This window comes from Oryctolagus cuniculus, chromosome 8, assembly GCF_051225735.1.
Source record: "Oryctolagus cuniculus isolate XC-2025 breed Fujian yellow rabbit chromosome 8, ASM5122573v1, whole genome shotgun sequence".
Taxonomy (NCBI): Eukaryota; Metazoa; Chordata; class Mammalia; order Lagomorpha; family Leporidae; genus Oryctolagus; species Oryctolagus cuniculus.
The window spans coordinates 87,169,399-87,193,556 of NC_142874.1; positions in this window are offsets into that span (position 1 = coordinate 87,169,399).

The window sequence follows — 24,158 nt, forward strand, 5'->3', positions numbered from 1 at the left end:
CTCCACTGCACTCCCTGGCCACAGCAGAGAGCTGGCCTGGAAGAGGGGCAACCGGGACAGAATCCGGTGCCCCGACCGGGACTAGAACCCGGTGTGCTGGCGCCGCAAGGCGGAGGATTAGCCAAGTGAGCTGCGACGCCGGCACTGAGTTCTAATAGTCTCTGTTTGGAGTCTTTTGGTTCTCCTATATACAGAATCATGTTTCATGTCTCCTTTGCAATTTGTATCCCTGGGATTTCTTTTTTTGTCAAATGGCTCTGCCTATTTTGAATAGCAGTGGTAAGAGTTGACATCCTTGTCTGGTTCTGGATCTTAGTGGAAATGCTTCCAACTTTTCCTCATTTAGTAAGATGCTTGCTGTGGTTTTGTCATAGATTGCCTTGATTATGTTGAGGAATGTTCATTCTATATCTAATTTCCTTAAGGTTTTCATCATGATAGGATGTTGTATTTTACCAAATGCTTTCTCTGCATCTATTGTGATAATCATATGTTTTTTATTCTTCAGTTTTTAATGTGATGTGTCACATTTATTGATTTGCAAATGTTCAACCATCCCTACATACCAGGGATAAATTCTACTTTGTCCGCATGAGTGATCTTTCTGATGTGTTGTTGGATTCAATTAGCTAGTATTTTGTTGAGGATTTTTGAAGCTATGTTCATTAGGGATGTTGGTCTATAGTTCTCTTTCTCTGTTGTATCTTCTTCTGGTTTAGGAATTAAGTAGGTTCTGGCTTCATAGAAGGAGTTAGGGAGGATTCCCCCCCCCCTTTAAATTGTTTTGAATAGCTTGAGAAGAATTGAAATTAGTTCTTTTAATGTCTGGTAGAATTCAGAGTGAAGGCCGGTGCCGCGGCTCACTAGGCTAATCCTCCACCTAGCGGTGCCGGCACACCGGGTTCTAGTCCCGGTTGGGGCGCCGGATTCTGTCCCGGTTGCCCCTCTTCCAGGCCAGCTCTCTGCTGTGGCCAGGGAGTGCAGTGGAGGATGGCCCAGGTGCTTGGGCCCTGCATCCCATGGGAGACCAGGAAAAGCACCTGGCTCCTGGCTCCTGCCATTGGATCAGCGCGGTGCACTGGCCGCAGCGCGCCAGCCGCGGCGGCCATTGGAGGGTGAACCAACGGCAAAAGGAAGACCTTTCTCTCTGTCTCTCTCTCTCACTGCCCACTCTGCCTATCAAAAAAATAAAAAAAAATAAAAATAATAAAAAAAAGAATTCAGAGTGAAGCCACCCATCCTGGGCTTTTCTTTGTTGGGAGGCTCTTTATTACTGATTCAATCTCCATCCTGGTTCTAGATATGTTTAGGTTTTCTATGTATTCATTGCAATTTTGGTAGATTCTATGTGCCCACCAATCTATCCATTTCTTCTAGATTTTCTTATTTGTTGGCATAAAACTCTCTGTAGTAAATTCTGGTGATTTTTTAAAAAAAATTCTGTGGTATCTGCTGTTACATTTTCTTTTTCATCTTTGGTTTTATTGATTTGGGTCTTTTTCCTCTCTTTTCTGTTTAGTTGGGCCAGTGTTGTATCAATTTTGCTTATTTTTTCACTCATGTCATGTATGGACTCTTAATTCATGAATTTACTTCTCATTGCTACTGAGTAGTTCTATGATTGGTCTTTTAAATTCTGTTTCAGAGATTTCATCAAGCTCTTCATCTTCACATTCTAATATTGCAATGTTTTGTGATCCCTTAGGGATTCCATATTGTCTTCCTTAATGCTCTTTCTTGAGTTTCTGCATTTTGGGCATTTGTGGAGATTGTTGTTGATTTGTTTTTCTCTGATGGCTTTTATCTCTGAACTATGCCACGGTGGCTTAGTGAAATGTCTGCTCTTTCAGTGAATATCCAGAACTGTGTAATGGTATGGCCAGGGAACTGGCTGGTGCTCCAGGTTGGGGTGAGTACACAGGGTGACACCCAAGTTGGGTATGGTAGATCTCTTTTTAGCAGAAGGGAGGTTTTAATCACCTCTGTTGGTGTAACCACACCCTTACCTTCTCTGTTCCAATGTGATCAATGCTTGAGTGTTGGCCCACAGTGGGTACAGTACTCATCTGTGCTGCCTTATGAACTGCACAGAAGCCCTGTGTAGTCCTCAGTTTGAGCATGGATCCTGTTATAATGAGCCACCTCAGAGAACTGGGGAGATCTGAGCATGTGGAGCAGTTCACATTGATTGCCCAGAGACCCAGTTACTCTCTGTGCCCTCTTGTGCTGTCAGATTTCCAACAGTCTCAGCACACAATACTCCCACACTCCTGCAGTGCAAAGGACCTGCTCCACCCTGCTAGCCTGTTCCATCCAGAGAGAGGCAGGGACATTCCCAGAGCTAGCTCCCTATGGATGCTCTGCCTAGGTGGTTTGTGCCCTGGAGGCTTTGATATGTTGAGAGGCTGGGGCACTTCACAATCTACCCAGCCCCTTGTCAATCATCAAGCTAGACTCAAAGTCAGTAGTGAATGTGGATGTTCCCTCTGGTAGAATCTCTGGATCTCATGCATGCACAAGAGCTGCTGGCTGAATCCGAACCGCTGCTGCTGTTACTGCTGACAAGATGGCTCCTTGTCCCAGCTCATTGCTGGCTTCTCACACAAGTGCTTCCACAGCTTTTGCCTATTCCTAAAATGGTTTCTGGGCACCATTGTGTGTTGGGGGGGGGATGGGAGACTTGCACCCTACCTTTTTTTTTCCACTGGGTTGGCCAGTACCCTATCCCCCTTAGGCCTCAGGCTGGACTTATGCCAGGCTCTCCCTCCAGCTGTGTCTGCTGCAGTCCAATCTCACCGCAGTCTCCAAGGCTGGCACTTTCTCTTGATTCTTTTTATTTCTGTGATATCTGTTGTTATGTCTTTTTTTCATCTCCGAAAAATTTTTGGTTGGTTGGGCCAAAGGTGTATCAATTTTATTTATTTTTTTCAAAAACCAGTTCTTCATGTCACTGATCTTTTGGTTTTTTGGTTTCAATTTTGTTGATTTCATCCCTAACTTTAATTCTTTCTTTCCTCCTCCTAATTTTGGGTTTGGCTTATTGTTTTTCTAGGTTCTTAAAATGCCTTAATTACTCATTTGCTGCCTTTCCAATTTCTTGATGTAGGCACTAATTACTGTAAAATTCCCTCTTTAACACTGCTTTTGCTTTATCCTGTAGATTTTTATGTTGTATTGTCATGGGATTTATTTATTTATTTTTAGAAAGCTTTTATTTAATGAATATAAATTTCATAGGTACAGCTTTAGGAATATAGCAGGGATTTATTTTTTTTGATGGATGGTTTAATCCTGGAAATGTGTCTCTGTGGTTCAGAGAAGTGCCTGAGGCTTACACTGAAGTTTTAGGAGTGTGTGCTGGGTTGGGCTAGGGAGCTTGTGGGTGGGGCAAGAGTCCAGATTGACACCCAAGTTGGGCATGGCGTAGCCTTCCTGGATATAGTCAATATAGTGGAGGGTTGCCCCAGCCCTTCTCTGTGCCAAGGTTAACAGCATATTCATGGCCTAGAGTGAGCTCGATTTCTGTGTACTTTGCCCACCAAAGAGAGCTCTTTCCAACTCTTTAATGTATCCCTCAGATCTCATGATATCTGTCTCCAGCATGCAGACAGCTCTGTTTCTGCAGCCCAACTTAGAGGTACAAAACCCAGCTACAACCCATGTCCTTTTCAGCTTTGTGGCTTATGTCCATAATTCTGACAGTCCCAGGGTGCAGGGTGTCTGCTTTCCACACTGTGAGCTGCCCTGTCTTTATCACAAGCTGCCTGCTGTTTCCGAGTCGGGACAGTGATTGACTGCAACTTCACCTCGGTAAATTGAATCTGGTTCTTTGGTTGGTTATGGCGGACAAGTAATGTGGCCTCCCTCCACAGAGCAAAATAGTCACTCAGCCCCCTGTTAGCTTCCCAGGGAAGCCTCAAAGCCAGTGAGGACTGTGCCATTCTCCCTCAGTCACGGCGGTTAGTGGCAGGAAGTGGGTGTGTGGTGGGCACAGCAGCTTCATCCTGCCTTGCTCTAGGAAGATGTAAATGCAGGAGTAGCTGGTGGTGTGTGTTTGGCAGCTATGTGTCGGTCCTCTTCCTTTGCTGCTCCACACAGTCTCTCTCCTGTACTTTCTCCACTGAAGGTTTCTCTCAATCAGTCCACCGGGAATGTGGTCCTTCCTTTGTTTTTCTGGAATTTCTCTCTAGCTGAGGTCAGTGTGGCTTCTTACTATTCAGCCATCTTGGATTTCCATGGGATGTATGGTGATAAGTAAGTCTTTGTATTTGTCTTGCAATTATTTTCTTTCAGGCAGTTACATGCCATTCATGGTACATGTTTCATTGGAAAACATCAGGATTTTTATTTACAATCAAGTTTGTCTTTCCTTTTACTACTTCTGTTTTTGCTTTTAGAAAAGCCTCTTCTGCTCTAAGAGCACAAAGAGTAGTTGCCTGTATTTTCTTCCAGTTATAGATTTTCCTTCATGTTTAGCTCTTTACTTCTGAACTGTTTTGTGAATTGTGTTCTATTTTCCCAAATAGATAAAAAGTTTTCTTCTTTATCCTTTTAAGAAGCTTAAGGGTTGACTTTGTTATATGCTGAATACTGGTATCTATATATGGATTCTGCTTATGGTTTCAATATGTTTTACTAAATTTTTAGGTAATTCTTGCACCACCTTTTGTGAGTGCCTGACATCTAACACAACCTTTCAATGTCTTTTTTTATGAAACTTATGCTTCAGTAATTGCTTTTTTTAAACTTTTATTTAATAAATATAAATTTCCAAAGTACAGCTTTTGGAATACAGTGCCCCCCATAACGTCCCTCCCACCCGCAACCCTCCCAACTCCTGTTCCCTCTCCCATTCCATTCACATCAAGATTCATTTTTAGGCCGGCGCCGCGGCTCACTAGGCTAATCCTCCGCCTAGCGGCGCCGGCACACCGGGTTCTAGTCCCGGTCGGGGCGCCGGATTCTGTCCCGGTTGCCCCTCTTCCAGGCCAGCCCTCTGCTGTGGCCAGGGAGTGCAGTGGAGGATGGCCCAGGTGCTTGGGCCCTGCACCCCATGGGAGACCAGGAAAAGCACCTGGCTCCTGGCTCCTGCCATCGGATCAGCGCGGTGCGCCGGCCGCAGCGCGCCGGCCGCGGCGGCCATTGGAGGGTGAACCAACGGCAATGGAAGACATTTCTCTCTGTCTCTCTCTCTCTCACTGTCCACTCCGCCTGTCAAAAAAAAAAAAAAAAAAAAAGATTCATTTTCAATTATCTTTATATACAAAAGATCAATTTAGTATAAATTAAGTAAAGATGTCAACAGTTTGCACCCACACAGAAACACAAAGTGTAAAGTACTGTTTGAGTACTAGTTATAGCATTAATTCACATTGTGCAACACATTAAGGACAGAGATCCTACATGGGGAGTAAGTACACAGTGACTCCTGTTGTTGACTTAACAAATTGACACTCTTGTTTATGGCATCAGTAATCACCTGAGGCTCTTGTCATGAGTTGACAAGGCTATGGAAGCCTTTTGAGTTCGCCAACTCTGATCTTATTTAGACAAGGTCATAGTCAAAGTGGAAGTTCTCTCCTCCCTTCAGAGAAAGGTACCTCCTTCTTTGATGGCCCGTTCTTTCCACTGAGATCTCACTTGTAGAGATCTTTCATTTAGTTTTTTTTTTCCCCCAGAGTGTTTGGCTTTCCATGCCTGAAATACTCTCATGGGCTCTTCAGCCAGATCCGAATGCCTTAAGGGCTGATTCTGAGGCCAGAGTGCTGTTTAGGACATCTGCCATTCTATGAGTCTACTGTGTATCCCACTTCCCGTGTTGGATTGTTCTCTCCTTTTTAATTCTATCAGTTAGCATTAGCAGACATTAGTCTTGTTTATTTGATCCCTTTGACTCTTAGTTCTATTATTATGATTAATTGTGAACTGAAATTGATCACTTGGACTAGTGAGATGGCATTGGTACCTGTCACCTTGATGGGATTGAATTGGAATCCCCTGGCACTTTTCTAACTCTACCATTTGGGGCATGTCCAATTGAGTATGTCCTAAACTGTACATCTCCCTCTCTTATTCCCACTCTTATATTTAACAGGGATCACTTTTCAGTTAAATTTAAACACCTAAGAATAATTGTGTGTTAATTAAAGAGTTCAACCAATAGTATTAAGTAGAACAAACAAAAATACTAAAAGGGATAAAGTATTAAGTTGTTCATTGACAGTCAGGACAAGGGCTGATCAAGTCACTGTTTCTCATAGTGTCCATATCACTTCGACAGGTTGTCTTTTTTTTTCCCTAGAAATCTTATTTAAGGTATACAACTTCATACATCTCATATATACAAATTTAAGAGCATAATGGTGCTTCCCACCCCACCCTGCCTTCCACTCACACTTCTATCCTTCCTCCTCCCTCTCCTATTCCCATTCTTATTTTTCTGATGATTTATTTATTTAGTTGAAAGGCAGAGTTACAGAGAGGCAGAGGCATAGAGAGAAACAGAGGTCTTCCATCTGCTGGTTCACTCCCCATATGGTCGCAATGATCAGAGCTGTGCCAGTCTGAAGCCAGGAGCCCCTTCCAGGTCTCCCATGTTGGTGCAGGGGCCCAAGGACTTGGGCCATCCTCTACTGCTATCCCAGGCCATAGCAGAGAGCTGGATCGCAAGTGGAGCAGCTGGGGCATGAACTGGCACTGCAGGGTCTGGCCCCATTTTTATTTTTAGAGATCTATTTTCAATTAATCTTATTGTCCTTTAAATTTTTTGTTTATTCTTATTTAATTCTGTTTCCATTAATTTCAAAATCAGCCTTTAAGTTTCATAAAATATCTCATTATTTTGATTGGAATTCCTTTAATTTTATTTCTTGGGAGAGAATTGTCCCGTTTGAAATCATTGCATCTCCATTCAAGATAGATCAAATATTCTGTTGTCATATGAAAGATTTGGTAAACTTCTAGAACAAGTAACCTTTTCCAGACAAGTATCATATGCTTCTTTTCAGCTTTCCTTAGATATTTTAGAGTGTTTGGTTAGTGTTATCCATAAGCTTTTATTCATGACATTTTAATGTTGGTTTTTGGAAAGTGATTGATTTTAATTTTATATATTGATCTTATATGCAGTCACCTTATTGCTTTTCTAGTTAATTCTATTTTTTCAGTTTGTACTCATCTTTGATAGACAAAAATAGTATCTGTAAATAGTTTTTTGTTTTTAATATTCATAATTTTGGGGTTTATTTCAATTGCAATATAGTCAATATGGACTTATATATTCATGGCATTGTGACATCTGCCCTTATTTCTGACTATTGAGGTGTTCATGATCAGCTGTTGGTAAATATCCTTTACAAAGTTAAGAGTTCTTTCCTTTTGTTGTACTTGTGAATTATATTAATAAAATTTTCAATGAATGTTCCCTGCTTTTTTGGATTAAAACTAACTTTAGAATGTATTAAATCTGTAAATTGGCTAATACTATATTCATTATTTTTACATTTAGTTTATAAATGAAATTTGACTTAATTAACATTTGTGGTATTGGTTTCATTATGTGTATTAAAGACATAATGAACAGTTTGAACATAAATTATGGAAGGTAAGTGAAAAGTGTGTGTGTGTATCTTTCTTTCTAGGGGAATGAATTTATGAGAAAGTACAGTTTTCTTAGAAAATGAGGTTGAGGAAAGAGGCTGAAGCACGATTTTGGAGGCCTTTGAACACATGCTCAAGAAGTTCGTCCTTTGTTCTGTAGGGAAGCTGTTAAAGTGTAAGCATAAGAGAAGCTTAATTTCATTTGTGTTTTGGAATTGGAGATGAAAAAAGTATTGCCTCAAGCAGAGAGATGAAAAATACAAAAAAAAAGAGCAATTGAGTTTGGAGCCACTGGACATCATGACCTTTAAGAAAGTAACACAAGGAGAGTGTCATGGACATGAGAGTGAACAAAACAGTTATTAGGTCATCAGGGGCTGTTGAAAAGGAGCTTCAAGACACGTCTCATTGCATAGCCAGACTATGCAGGAAGTATTGCCTTTTAAGGCATATGTTGACAGAAATTTAGTGATAGAGAATTGTAGTGTTTATTAGCTAGGATTACTTGATGGTAAAGAAATGACACTTGCAATTAAAGGTAGGGAGGGTGACAAATATAGCATGCTTATCAGATTTTTAAAAATTTAATTGATGTGTGAAAGGTAGAGTTAGAGAGAGAGAGAGAGACAGACAGAGAGAAAGGTCTTCCATCCTCTGGTTTACTCCCCAAGTGGCCACAACAACTGGAGCTGGGCAAATCTGAAGCCAGGAGCCAGGAGATTCTTCTAGAGGCCTCCCATGTGGGTTCAGAGTCCCAAGGACTTGGGCTGTCCTCCCATGCAGGTGCAAGGGCCCAAGCACTTGGGTCATCTTTTCCTGCTTTCCCAGGCTATTAGCAGAGAGCTTGATTGGAAGAGGAGCAGCCAGGACATGAACTGGCACCCATATGGGCTGCTGGTACCACAGGTGGAATCTTAGTTATTATGTCACAATGCCAGCCTCAGTATATCAGATTTTATCACACAGTAACAAAGTGAATTTTTTTTTACTATAAACAAATGACTCATGCACTTGAGACTTATCACTGGAGAGTGTGCCTAAAAATATGAATCCAAAGTTATTGACTGAAGAGAAGTAGTTCTTTTAAGGGTGATTTGTTCTGTGTTGTCCTGCACAACTACATTCACTAAAACCCATTTTTTTCATGAAATATAATACGTATTTATAAAATCACACAAAACATAAATACATGGTTACAAAACTTACATTAATTGAGCTATCATTTTGACAAGAAATAGAGTATTATGAACACATCAGAGGTTCTTTCTCCAACCAGTGACTACCCTGTCTCTGTCCCAAAGGAAATGATGGTCTTCCTTGCTTTGTGGAAACTTTGATTTTCTTTATAGAGTATCATGCAATAATTGATCTTTAAGTCATATAGTAATTTTTCTCCTCTCTGATTTTCAAAGATTACTAACGTTGGTGAATATAGTTGCAGGTCGTTAATTTCATTACCACCATATTCTATTTATGAACATACTATAATTTGTTCATTAAACACAGTGGGACTAAATGTTGCTATGATTCTTGTACATATCTCTTGCAACACAAATGCATGCATTTATTTTGGGTAGAAGTGAAATTGGGTCATGAAGAATGCATGTTTGCAGCTGTAGTAGATAGTAGATCCACTACTTTTCAGGAAATCTGAACCAATTCATATTCCCAAGAGCCGCATAGAAGGGTTGCTGTTGATCTGTGTGTTTGTCAAATTGGGAATCCTGAGTTGCATAAGTTTTGGCAAGGTGGAGGTGGGGTACTAATAGTTCATTGTGATTTTAGTTTTTGTTTTCCTAACTATAATGAGGTCATGCACCTGTACACATGTTTACTGAGCATTTTGAGAACCTTTTTCCTAAAGTGTCTGTCCAATTTTCTTACCTGTTTTTCCATTGATTGTTGGCTTTTTCACACTGATTTCAAGGAGTTCATTTTATGTTGTGCTATGAGTCCTTTCTACTGTTGGTTAAAAACACCCTTTCTGGGACTGGCCCTGTGGTGAAGTGGGTAAAACAGCCATCTTTGGTGCCAGCACCCCATACGGGCACTTGTTTGAGTTCCGTACTACTTCCCATCCAGCTCCCTGCTAATGTGCCTGGGAAAGCAGCAGATGATGGCATGAACACTTGGGTCCCTGCCCCCGATGTGGGAGACCCAGAAGAAGCTCCTGGCTTCTAGCTTTGGCCTGGCCCAGCTCTGGCCATTGCAAACATTTGAGGAGTAAACCAGCAGATGGAAGGCCTACTTGTCTCCCTCCCTCCCTCTTTTTCTTGTATCTGCCTTTCAAATAAATAGGTAAATAAATCTTTTTTATAAAAAAAAAAACTTTCTGACACATCATTTGTTTTTTATTCCTTTTGTTTGCATTTTAATAGATGCATATTCTTGATTTTAATGTTAATATAAGCAAGTTTATTAATTTTTATAGTTAGTGTCCTTTATTTTGGTTATTAGTCTTTCCCTTCTCAGAGTTTATGATTATGTTCCTACTACAAATTGTGTTTTGTTTTTCCCACCTCCTTTGAACCACTTATTTTGTCTTTCAGTCCTGCTTATTAGAACTGCACTTAATTTTTTGCCATGGATCTGTCTTCTGGGCATATTGGCAAAGCCAATGTATTTTGTACTGAGCATATAATTTATGTTTCCTTATAGTTTTGTCTCCTTTACTTGCTGTTCAGACTGTCTGCTCTTGGTTTAATCACTGATATTTTTAAGCTTAATTATAACAATTTATATGCTCATCTCATTTTTTGCCTGTCCTGTGTTCTTTTTATTTCCTTGTTATTTTTGGTTATATTTTGTAATAATTTTATTTGGAAGATATACACCCTTATTACATTTAATTTTTTTAAAATTTTTATACAATTTATTTTATTTATTTGAAAGAGTTACAGAGAGAGGTAGAGTCAGAGAGAGGAGTCTTCCATCACTGGTTCATCCCCAAGATGGTCGCAATGGCTAGGGCTGAGCTGATCCAAAGCCAGGAGCCAGGAGCTTCTTCCTGGTCTCCCAGGTTGTTCTCTACTGCTTTCCCAGGCCATAGCAGAGAGCTGGATCAGAAGTGGAGCAGCCAGGACTTGAACTGGTGCCCATATGGGATGTCTGCTTTAACTCACTGTACCATAGTGCTGGCCCTCCTTATTACATTTTTAGTGGTTATTTTGGAGATTACAACATGCATCTTTGATTTATTCAAGATTTATTAACATCTAATGTTAGTTGGTAATTTTACTCTTTCATGGATAATGTAGCTATCATAGAACATCTCATTTGTCAATCCACCAAAGTTTATGCTAGTGTTGCTATGCATTTTATTTCTATGTATATTTTAATTGACACAAGGCAAATTATTATCATTGTTTTAAACCATCAATATTTTTCTAGCTTGTGTTCATTCTTCCAAAAGTAGACCCAAGGAAAGGATTTGGGAGCAGATTGTCTGTTTGGGAGGTGATCCCAGGAAATGTGACAGGAAACAAAAGAAAGAGAAAAAGTTAATAAAGGATGAATTTATGAGAAGTTCCTCTCATAGGCAACTGTGGATCAATACTAGTTAGCAAAGAAACCATGAAGCACACATCTCGGAATCACTGGAGATGGAGATCCTGGAACATTTACCCACCAGCTGTCATCTTTTACTGACAGAGCTACCCGAGAGGTGCTAATTCTATAATTCCCGATTGTACATGCTTATAACTGAGCGAGTTTCCGAGGTTCATGAGAAAAGCCCCTGAGAAGAAAAGAGAGACAGGCACTTGGGAAGCAAGCTGTCAGCACATTGGAAACTTGTCTGCCATGGCTCTGCTACAGGAACTGGATTAAAGAACCATATGTCTGTTACAGAGCACCCATTACGTTGCCCAGACACATCCCTGCCCGTATATAATTTCTCTTCCCGTTCTTGAAGCTTCAGGGCAGTAGCTAGCCACAGTTTCTTAGAAACAAAATAAAACACTCTCCAACACGTTTGCCATGGGAGTGTTAGTGTAATAAGCTACAGTCCCCCGTGCCACAAAGAGTTCCGAGGTGACGGAACCACGCGTTGTTTCTTTCCCTGACACCATGGCCATCTGTTTATGAACCTGTTGTGCTAGCACCGGAATGGCTAAGACAAGTGCTGGTTTGCCTTCACTGGTGTTCATCAGCATTTTCACTATTTCTTCTGCTATGGATGCCCTGCTGTGGGCATGAATGGGCGGCAACGAACTGTGCATTGGTCTCTAGTTCCATGGGTGTGTCCACACGGCGCTCCCTCAGAATCCTTATCTTTTGCTTTGCAAAGATTCATGATTATCTATCCTTTTTTCTGTTTTATGAAGGGTTATTCTGATTATTTGCATGGGGACATGACAGAAAGAAACATCCTTCCATCTTTTGACTTCGATGGTAGCAGAATATCTGCAATTCCAAACAGTGTGTTGTATGTTATATGACAGCTATTGGAGACAGTGTCAGTAGCTTCACATAACATTCCACCCCAGTGGCTGTTTCTACAGGCCAGAGAACTGATGTGAAGGTTCTTTTTTAAGATTTAGTTTATTGGGGCTAGTGCTGTGGCATAGCAGGTAAAGCCACCACATGCAGTGCTGGCATCCCATATGGGCACCGAGTTTGAGTTCCAGCTGCTGCACTTCCAATCTAGCTCTCTTCTATGGCCTAGGAAAGCAGTAGAAGATGGCCCAAGTCCCTGGGCCCCTGAACCCACATGAGAGACCTGGAGAAAGCTCCAGGCTCCTGGCTTTGGACTGGCCCAGCCCTGGCCTTTGCAGCCATTTTGGGAGTGAACCAATGGTGAATCAGTGGATAGAAGACCTCTATCCCTGCCTTTGCCACCTTATTTGAAAGGTGGAGTTACAGAATTTGAAAGGCAGAATTACAGAAAAACAGAGGAGAGGGAGAGGGATCTATCTATCTATCTATCTATCTATCTATCTATCTATCAAGAGAGAGATATTCCATCCACTAATTCACTCCCCAAATGACCAAAATGGCCAGGGCTGGGCCTGGCTGAATTTAAGAACCTGGAACTCCATTCAGGTGTCCCATGTGGGTGGCAGGGACCCAAGTCCCTGCCATCTTGTACTGCTGTCCTAGGGCATTAGCAGAGAGCTGGATTGGAAGTGTAGCAGCCAGTACTGCAACCAGCACTCTAATATTGGGTGCCGGCTTTGCAGGTGGCAGTTTAACCTGCTTCGCCAGCAGATCCCATGTTAGGATTCTGACATGCTAAATATATCCATTTTGATTATGTACTCAGGAACTGGGTATGTTGCTAAGAGTGTGTCCACAAAGCTCAAGTAATTTGAGAGGGACCATGGTAGCCTTCTGTGCCTCTCCCACCCCCATCGGTGTCAGCTCTGATACAATATCTGACAACTCTCAAAAGATCTGTGTGTTCCCTCTGCTCCTGTGTAATTACATTGGAAAACTCCTTAGGTCCCTTTGGTGCATAACCTTATGTGTGCATTCTTGTTTTGGCACTGCGGCCTCCTTTCAGCTAACTGGTTCTGACATCTGATTCAGAACAAGTCATGATTTTGCAGTAAGATGGAGAGCATTGGCCTTCCACTCATCAACCTGTGACCATCAGTGTTTATGTAAACTGAGTAACACTTTCCTTGGCTGCCCGTTTTTCTTGCAGAGTATGAGAAAAATTGACAAAACCTCCTCCATTTTTCTTCTTTGGCATAAGTAACTATTTTGCTCTTCAAACTTGTTTTAAGTAAGCTATTTTGAATTGCATGATTCCTTTATAAGAAAAAGCAAGAAACATGCTGACTTTAGAATTTAAGAAAAGCACATTTTGAAGACTGGTTTCAGACAACAGCACGAATACATTGACTCTCGGTCTTGTGAAGCTGCTTGTGGCCCAGTGACCCCATGACTGCCACAAAGCTCCTGGACGTTCTGGATCGAGGGTCAGACCAGAGTGCTGCAAGCGCTTGAACAAAATAAGAACAAAGGGCTTGCTGAGGCGGAGGGAAGCCTCAGCATGTGGCTGGAGACCCACGTAGCAGGACCAGCCCTCTGTTCTCCTCCACTCATTGCTTTGAACTAGTTTGCTAACTTCCCACTCTGCTTGCAACTCCGTCATCCATTAGCTGTCCTTGGCACAATTATGATTATTAGCTCAGATTGTTTTACCAGTTGTCCTTTTAAGACAAATTGTGAATTAAGTGTACTGTTTGATTGCTTGGATTATATGGTTAAAAGTAGTCTATTAGATTCACATTGGATTATGAATTTGTCATTTATCTTGCATAAATTTGCTTTCACTTATGACTAACAGGAGGGATAGTCACCTCTGGGTATCTCAGATTCCTCAGGCTTGTGACTCTTGCTGCTGATTTTTGGAATAATCAAGAAGGCATGATGCTGTGGAAAGACACCAATGAGTTGGGTTTTCAATTAAGGTCTTTCCAGTGCTTACCTCTAGGATCAGGATGATTTTTTTGCCATGGACATAGACTCCCATGAGCCAAGGGCTCCCAATTGCCACTCTGATTTTGCTGCTTATTATAGTACTGATACCTACATTGCCTGTAATTATTAAATTGGCCTTTGCTGTTCTGACGCTGTATTATCCATATTGACCTGGGAAGCTTTGTTCCATGCAAGCATCTTGAACCACCACTGCTGGCCCTCATAAAACAGCCCTCCTGGGTTTCGCAATGGTTCTGATTGTACTCTTCTTCACTGCAGTCGAGGGAGTCACCTTAATCCTTCGGGGGAATGCAGCCAGCTGGAAGGTCTCTGCTCTCATACTTCATCTACTCCAGTTCTCCTACTTTAAAACTCCTTGTCTTTACTCAGTGTTTTTCTAAGGCAGTTGGGCATAGCTAGTATAAAAAATTTATTTTTTGATTGTGAATTATATTTGTTTTATAGATGTAAATTCTGATTAATAATTATGAGCACTTCCAAATTAGCTGATAATCATAAATATTAGGGATAATATATAATATAATAATAATAGGGAAAAGAGGTTTATTTAGCTCACAGTTTTGGGAGTGGGAATTCAAGGCTTCATTCGCTGCATCTGGACAGCTTCTGGTAAAGACCTTGTGCTGTTCCATGTATGCCAGAAAAATGGAAGGACAAGTGGATATGTGCAGAGAGAGCAGTTGACCCAATTGCAATAACTAGCTTTCATGAGAACTAACCCAGTTGTAGGAGAAAGACATTAATATTTTTTTTAAAAAAATCTCTTTCTTTGTTTATTTGAAAGGCAGAGTTAGAGAGGCAGAGGAAGAAGCAGAGAGAGAGAGAGAAAAGTCTTCCATCTGCTGGTTCACTCCTCAGGTGGCCACCATAGCCAGAGCTGTGCTGATTTGAAGACAGAAGACAGGAGCTTCCTCCAGGTCTCCCATGCATGTGCAGAGGCCCAAGGACTTAGGCCATCTTCACTGCTTTCTTAGGCTATAGCAGAGAACTAGATCAAAAGTGGAGCAACCAGGACTTGAACTGGCGCCCATATTGGATGCTGGCACTGCAGGTGGCAGCTTTACCCACTATACCACAGTGCCAGCCCCAGACATTAATCTTTCTTAAAGGCCTCACTTCCCAGCATTTCTACATTGGCAAAAAGTTTTAACATGAGTTTTGGCATGGACAAATCACAGCACAGCATGAATCTTTAATTTATGTCTTGTCCTCAAAAAAATTGATGATGATACATTAAAAAATATCTTGCAGCTACTTCATTTATAGCACTGGTAAGGAATTACTCCTTATGCATTTAGATTAATGGGTTCTTGTTCTATTACTGTGGAACACTATAAGCAGGGGTACTATTTCCTTGGTTAAGATTGGTCTAGAAGCCTATAAGCCTATACTTTCTTCTTTCTGTAAGATCAATGGCCTCACATCGGTTGCCGAAACAAATACTTTAGTTACTGCCATTCATAGCAAACTCTTCTAGATTGGAGCATGAGAATGTGGGTCAATTAGGTTAAAAGATTGAATAAATGTCAACATATATTTGGGATTGATTTGTTATGATCAAGTATAATGCTGTGCACCTAGCAATAAATTATTGCACTACTACACTGAAAGAGACTAATTTTTATTTGGTAGAAAAGTCAATATTGCCTGAGGCAAGTAGAAACCACAAAAACCCTATTCTTGTATTTATTAAAAGGAAAACCAAGATATGCCAGCACAGACCTTAATTTTCTCTTAATCAACATGTGAATAATAGAATGGAGACCAGTTTGTGCGTTAGTCCCCTGACTGTCCTTTCATTGTGATGCATCCATTTTTGGTCTCAGAATTGCCTGAGGGGATTTAACAAGTTGGTAGGATTTCAAAGAAAAAGTGCCCGGTGTATCAAAAGAGCAAACACACTGCAGAAAGGTAAGAGCTAAACGAGAACATCTAGGTATGTTCTGCAGGGATATGGGGATTTTTATTTTTTAGCTTTATTTGAAATAGGTATGGGAAGGAATGCAAAACTGAAATTAGGAAAGGATAAATTTAGACTGACTGTCCAAGGCAGGGGGTTGAGGATTATTAAAGGAAATCGTGAAAGTTCATTATATGAGACAATGAAAACTTAGACCAGCTGTGGCATTCCAGAATGCACCCAAAGTAATTCTAGCTGGGCTCCAGGGAGAAGCCTGACCTGGGTAGTAATTTCCAGCTCCGACTTAGAATCTCTATTATTGCATTAGTCTTGTGGGTTGGCTCCAGGCATAAATAGTTTACAATAGTGACTGTCTGTTTCCTGTAGTTGGATCCATATTTCTGTGGGCTGCCTTATGTTCAGGGTTACTAAAAATCTCCTATCTTCTTCGTGGCTCTGGGGAATCTAATAGAAATTTTCACGCTGCAATATGGAAAGTTTGCAGAATAAAAAGCTTGCAATGGGATATGTGGTATTCGTGCCAAGGATATTCATCACTCACTGTTACCTGTGGGTTCAGACTGATCCAGGAATGTCCTTGTTCAGAAACTCTTCCATGTGACCAGAAAATCCTCAGATAGGATACAGCCGTTTTTATGAGGTGAAAGATTTAGTACTAAAGTGATAGGGAAACAGCTCATGAGTTTGAATGAAACTTTTAGCCAGTAGTATATTTAAATGATAGATGAGAGATGGGATTTTTTTTTCCTTTTATGAGGGTTTAGGCAGACATTCCCTTTCTTTTCTTGGATTTTTGGACTCAAGTCTTGTCTTTGCTTTAAAGCTCTATTTCACTGCTCTAGAGTAGACCAACTGGAAAGAATTGGTTATAGATGCTCAGGCTACTGCTGGCCTTAGCCCTCAAGGTGTCTATGGGGATCCAGTGTAGCTGAAGCTGCTGAGGCAGTCTGCTTGGACTGGAGGTAGCTTGCCTGACCTACCTCAAAGTTTGCTAAACCGTCTTCATCACAGATGTTTACCAGGCCACATGCAAGTGTGCTCTTCCCTAGGTGTAATAATCTAGATCACTGCGGTGACCTGAAACATACAAGGAGAAGTCAAGAGTGATGTATGTCGTACTTCCCTTTATCAACTACCACTCCCAATTGGCTTTCTTACACAAAAACTTCTTGTATTTTCCTAGAAAGTAAATATATATACTTCTGAGTTCTGGACTTATAATCTTTGATTTGACTTAATATAAAAATATCTTCTTTATCTAAAATAATCTACTTGGATATGGCATGAAAATAAAATTCAGCATGGAAAATTTCAAGATCTAGGAAGATTTCTTGCTATTGATAAGCTGCATAACTTCTCTGGGCTGGGCCTCATTTGTATAAAAAAAAAAGTTGATGTCCAATGTTCTTCCATATATTACCAGTCTAGGGAAGTGCTCAATTTAGTGATGCTACCATCTGGTAATCATTGTTACTGTAAGTGAGTCATGATCACCTAACATGAAAATACTATAAATATTAAAATATTTTTGCTGCAGCAAACGTACATGTTCATATATTCAGCACTTGAGAATATACTTTGAGTTAGGCACTATCTGGTGCTGGATGCAAAGGTGACTAATTCATAGCCCTTGCCCCTAAGAACCTCATCTTCTCATGGTGACAGATAGTAAGCAGGAAGTTACATTCCATGTGGTGACTCTCTACTCAAGCTGCCTTGAGAGGGAAAAGTGGATGCAATTTGGTAGGTGGTGCCTTCAGTTCTGTGGTAGGGCATGAGGATACTACAGAGATCTGGGGGCTGCCTGTTCTTTTTTTTTTTCTTTTTTAAACATTTACTTATTTATTTTTTATCTATTTCAAAGGCAAAGTTACAGAGAGAGAGAGAGAGAGAGAGAAGAGTGAGTGATAGAGAGAAAGAAGGATCTTACATTTGCTGGTTCACTTCTCAAATGGTCACAATGACCATGGCTGGACCAGGCTGAAACCAGGAGCTACTTCTGGGTCTCTCATGTGGGTGCAAAGGATCTAGCACTTGGGCCATCTTTCACTGCTTTCCCAGGTGCATTAGCAGGGAGAAGATCTTAAGTGGAACAGCTGGGTCTTGAACTGGTGCCCATATAGCAGGTGGCAGCTTAACCTGAGACACCCTAATGCTGGTCCCAGGCTGCTTGCCCTTGACTCAGCTGGTACCATCTGCACATCTTTCTGCCATTATAGCTGAAACCCTGCCTCTGCCTTAGTGATATGGAGTGACCTGCTGGGCCGTCGCATAGCACCTCGGTGCTGGGCTTCTCCAGTCCTGGGCTGCCTCTGGGGAAACGAGGAATGAGTGCCCAAACTCTGGCTTTCTGTCTCATGTGTTGGCATAGTTTGGCTGTGTTTTCCACTCTGGGGCTTGACCCCGGGTAGGGTAAGGGACAAGGACACTGTGCTTGACTTTTTGTCCTTTCCTGTCTTTCCCGGGATCGCTTCTCTCTATTGTAGAGGGGCTTTACTCTCACACTCAGTGGAGGCTTAGATTGTCTTCCTGTGTTATCCTACGACTTAAAATAAAATCTCCAAGATCCAAGTAAAATCTCTGGCTTTGTAAAGATGAGCTTTTTGGATATAACAAGCTAAGTTGACTTCTTCATTTGAGGCTGGGTTCCACTTTTCTCAAGGCTGGCATTGTGGCATAGCAGGTTAAGCTGGCCCTTATGGGTACTGGTTTGAGACCTGGTTGCTCTAGTTCTGATCCAGCTCCCTGTTAATACACCAGGGAAAGCAGTGGAAGACGGCTCAAGTGCTTGAGTCCCTGCCACCAACGTGGGAGATCTGGATGAAGCTCCAGGCTTCTGGCTTCACCCTGGCTCCACCCTGCCCATTGTGGCCATTTGGGGCATGAACCAGTGGTTGGAAGATTCTCTCTCTCTCTCTGTAAGTTTGACTTGCAAATAAATAAAAATAAATCTTAAAAATTATAAGGAAAGAAGAAATTGTAGTTCAGTATTTGGGCTTAGGTACATTTCATGAGCCTAATAGTATAAGCATGAGTTATATATGTTTTATAATATATATGTGTGTGTTGTGTGTCTATATATGCATATATAAGCATATATTTACATCTAGAACTTCTAGATTATGTAAAAGCTCATGACAGAGTAGACCTAATATCATCACCTTTTAACATAAGAGCCATTTTGCATACTAATGAAAACTTTTGAGCATTAAATTTTAGGTATATTCTGGTTACAAGAATAGCAAATAAGATGTACACTATTTCTAAGTGAGACAGGGCTATGTATCTTTTGGGTCTCGCATCTCCTTTATTATTTAATCAGTTATAGAGGTAATATATAAGGGTTTAAAAAAAGATTGAGGAAAAAGAGAATTAAAAGGTAAGTTTGTTTTGACATTCCTCAAATTTAAAATCCATACCTCAGGCATCTTGAAAAAGTCCAAGAAAATGCATTTTATGAAATAACTCTGGATTGCAAAGTTTTTGTAGAAAAATAAACTTTTAATTCAATTTCTATGACCTTCTTGAAGTGCTCTCTTACATATATATATCTATATATCTATATATAGATATCTCTATATATAGAGAGAGATTTAAATATATATATATATATATATATATAGAGAGAGAGAGAGAGAGAGAGAGAGAAATATATTTTTGAAGTGGGAGGATTCGCTGAGATGACCCTATTCAAAATTTCAAAAATCAGTAGTAGTCATTACACACACACGCAGACACACACATGCACACACACATACATTCACACATTGGCAAACTAAGAGTGAGCATTCAGTCACTTTTTTGGGAGGCTTGGAGGCTTTGGGGGTGGGAGTGGGAAGGTGCTGAGGGAGATGCAATGCTGAAATAGTCAAGTTCATGTAACAGAACCTTTAGAAACAAATCCCTTCAGTACTGAGGGACTGTTTGTGTAAGGAGGAAGCATTGTCTACTCACCATTAATATGATTGCTTCAATACACATTATCTGTGAATGGTAAATTGAACTCACTGCCAACATTTTCAGGATAAAATATGTGGCTCGACAACCACAGGGAGAAGAACTATTTCCTTAGGTTTTTGCCTGTAGCCATAACAATATTACAGGGATCAGAGATTTTGAGTCCTGCTTCCTGTTAATCTGAAGGGAGGATATGATGAGGCCTGACAAATAAACCCACGTGTTTTAAATATAATGTGAGACCACTGGAATGGGGACATCCTAATAGGGCTTCATTGTTTAAGAATGAAGTAGAGGAACCTGGAAAAAAGGATGAGACTTTATTCATTTGCCACTGTGCTGGTAGTGGCATCATATTTTCTTTTCAAAACATGGTAGAGACTTTTTGCTGGACTGTTTACTTCAAAGCAAACTAGGATAAAGTAAGTCAATTTTTACTCAGAAATGGTTGTTTAGGGAAACCCTGTTGGAATCTCATTATAAAGGCATGTTCAAGAGAAACCAGTACCAAGCATGGGCTTCAGAGTTAGTATCCTATAGACTTTCTCATGTGTTTGGAGGTCACTCCTTAAAGCAAACCCATGTTGTAAGCATGCACTGGTCCAAGTTCACATATGGACTAGTATAATCTCCCTATACTAAATGGTTGAATCTACTCTTTCCTTTATATCTATTGATTTTTTTCTAGTTTTTTCTTTTGCCATTCTCTTTATCCTCCTAGCTTCATTGAGTTCGAGGAGAACGTGAAAGCATATGAAAGAATGAAGGAGAAGCAAACAAAGAGCATTCTCTAATTGCATGTTACTTAGCAGACAGTTTTTTTGCCTTGCATATGGTATAATGATTAAAAGAGGAGAGCTCTCAAAGGCAAAAGTGCCCATATTTCAATTCCAGTGCTGTAGCTCCACAGCTGTGTGAGTTTGTGCAAATTACTTAACAGCTCTGCTGTCGTTCCTGGGGAGTAAAGTCAGGATAACATTACTATAGTGCTCACATAGTAGTTTTTTTTTTTTTTGAGAGTGGTGGTGATATGAGGATTAAATGAGTTTTTTTTTTTCCATTTAAAACAGGGTACTACCCTAAATAAAGTAAGTACCAAAAATACCTACTACATTCTCTAAATCTAGAACTGTCAAGTTGTACCCATGTTCTTTATATTCTTTTGCCACCTTTGTAGTTTTACCTTTGGCTCATCTCTTTCCTTAGGTGTTTTATTTATAGCTAGATCCAGAATGTGACAAAGAATGAGACTGATGGAATTCCAGATCGAGGAATAGAAGAGTGGTTCAGTTTGGCTAGTCCCCTGTCTCAGGCAACCTGTGTTCTGAGGGGAGCACACAATATAAATGAACCAGGTAAATTCAGGCAGTGTCAAGTAAATAGGCAGAAATAAAACAATGAGGGGTGGAGATTCTTGAGAATGGTTGGTGCAGTTACTTCAGGTGAAATGGTTACAGATGCTCTCTCTGGGATGACACCACCTAAATAGCTCTGCTTTTGGAAGGAGGCAGCCATGTAGAGTTTTGGTAGAGAACTTTCTAGGGGGAGGAAGCAAGGATTAGAACATTGAAGAATGCTGAGGCATAGGTTGGCTTGGTCTGTTCAAGGAATAGCAGGTATAGCAGGACGGCTGGAGCATAACGCATGACAGAGAGAAGAATCAGACTATGTGAACTTGCAAATTAGGCTCAGGAATCTGGATTTAGCACAGGGTTTCTTAGCAGCAGAACACTAACATTTGGACCAAGTAGTTGATTGTGATAGGGGCTGTCCTGTGAATTGTGGGATGTTTCTCAGCTTCTCTGGCCTCAACCCACTAAAGGTTAGTAGCACACTGTTTGATTTATGACCGCTAAAATAGATGCAGACATTGTCAAATGCCCCCAGAGAGGCAAAATTGCCCAGGTTTGAGAACCCCTGATCTAAAGTATTTTCTTTTTAAAAAGATTTATTTGTTTTGAAAATCAGAGAGAGAAAGAGAAAGGGAGGGAGGGGAAGAAGAGAGAGAGAGAGAGAGAGAGAGAGAGAGAGAGGGAGAGAGAGAGAGATCTCCTATCTACTGGTTCACTTTCCAGGTGGCCATAATGCCATGTCAAAGCCAGGAGTTTAATTCAAGTCTACCATGTGGGTTGCAAGAACTCAGACACTTGAGCCATCTTACACTGCTTTTCTCAGGCCATCAGCAGGGAGCTGGATCAGAAGTGGAACCACTTGGACATGAGCTGTTATCTATATGGGATGTTGGCATCATAGGCAGCAGCATTACCAACTATACCACAACACCTGCCCTGGATATAGAGTCTTTTCAACTGATACTATCTGATTTTCATTCAAAAATATAATGTTGGTCAATTCTGCACAGAGTAACAAGTGGAAATAGGGGAACCTGTTTCAGGAAAGAGATGATAGTGTTTTGGAGTTGAGTGGTGTCAGAGATGTTTCAATAGTGCAGTTGTTAGTATTTATTGATAGTAAAACATGAGTAAAAACTTTGTAAACATTTGCAAATTATAAAGCAACAGCACAAGGTTTCCCACGTAGTAGGCATACAGCACATTCATAGCAAAAGAAAGAGTGAAGGGAAATCTATTGAATAGGAGAAAATATTTGTAGACTACTCATCTAATAAGAAACCAATATCCAAAATAGATAAGGAATTCAAACAACAGCAAAACCAAGTAATCCAATTAAAAATGGGAAAATGACCTGAATAACCGTTTCTCAAAAGAGGTTATAAAAATAGCAAACAAGTATTTGAAAAAAAATTCTCAACATCACTAATGCAAGTGAAGACCATAGACATCATCTCCCTCCAGTTAGAATGGCCAAGACGAAAAATCACAGGTCTGGTGAGGATGTAGGGAAAGATGAACTCTCATATACCATTGATGAGAATGTAAATAGCACAGTAATAGTGGAAAACAACATGGAGCTTCCTAGAAAATAAAGCTGGAACTAGAACTGCCATTTAATCTAGCAATCTTATTAGTGTATCTATATCCAGAGAAATTGAGGTAGTTAGGAAGAGACATCTACACTCCTATGTCCATTAAAGAATTATTCACAGTAGTCAAGATATGGAGTCAACTTAGGTGTCATCAATGAGTGAATGAACAAAGAAATATGGTTTATATAGACAATGGAATATGAATCATGAAACAAATAAAATTCTGTCATTTGCAGCAATGTGGATGACATTGGATGACATAGTGTTAAGTAAAATAAGCCAAGCACAGAAAGAAAAATACCGCATATTCTCTGTTCCACATGGAAGCTAAAAAGATGATCTCACAGAAGAAGAAAATAGAAGAGTGGTTACCAAATCCTGGGAAGGATATGGTAACAAGGATGAAAAGAGTATGGTTAACAGTACAGGGGTGAAGTTATATAGGAGGAACAGCTGCTAATGTTCTGTTTTATTGTGGGACAACTACAGTGGACAACAATTAATTGGATATTTCAAATAGCTAGTAGACAGGATTTTGAATCTTCTCAATATGAAGAAATGACAAATGACCAAAGAAATAAATATGCTAATTACCCTTTTGTGGTCATTACATATTGAAATGTCACACTGTACCCCATAAACATTTACAATTACCAACTGTTAATTAAATGTGCCCACTGAAATATATTTAAGAATGTGTGTTGAATGAATAAATGAACAAACACATGATGATAGTCCCAATGCAATCATTGCTATCATAAGCAGTTGCAGAATATAAAATCCATGATCAATATAATGGTGGCTTTGACTTCCTTTTGGGTAATGAGATTTTCTGATGGCTGGAGGCTGATACTGTCAGCAGTGCGGGAAACTCCTTAAGTGTTCCTTAAAACAGACTGAGTAGTTCTTTTCTAAAATATTAAACTTCTAATTCAAAGGCTGAGTGACAGCGGAAGGGAGAGTGAATGAATAAGCTTGCTCTTCCTTCTGCTGGTTCACTCCCTAAATATCTGCAACAGCCAGGGCTGTGCTAGACTGAATCCAGTACTCAATTCTGGTCTCCCATGTGGGTGGCAGGAGACATTACCTGGTGTCTCGCAGGCTGCATGAGCAGGACACGGAACGCAAAGCAGAGTAGCAGCTACTCAAGTATGGGATGTGCGCAACTCAAACGGCAGTTTAGCCTGCTGGGTCGCGATGCCCGCTCTTGAATACTTGTGCAGACTCGTCGTTAGCTTATTCTACATTTCAGGGAAGTCCTAAAATTCGCAGAGCCTCAGTTTT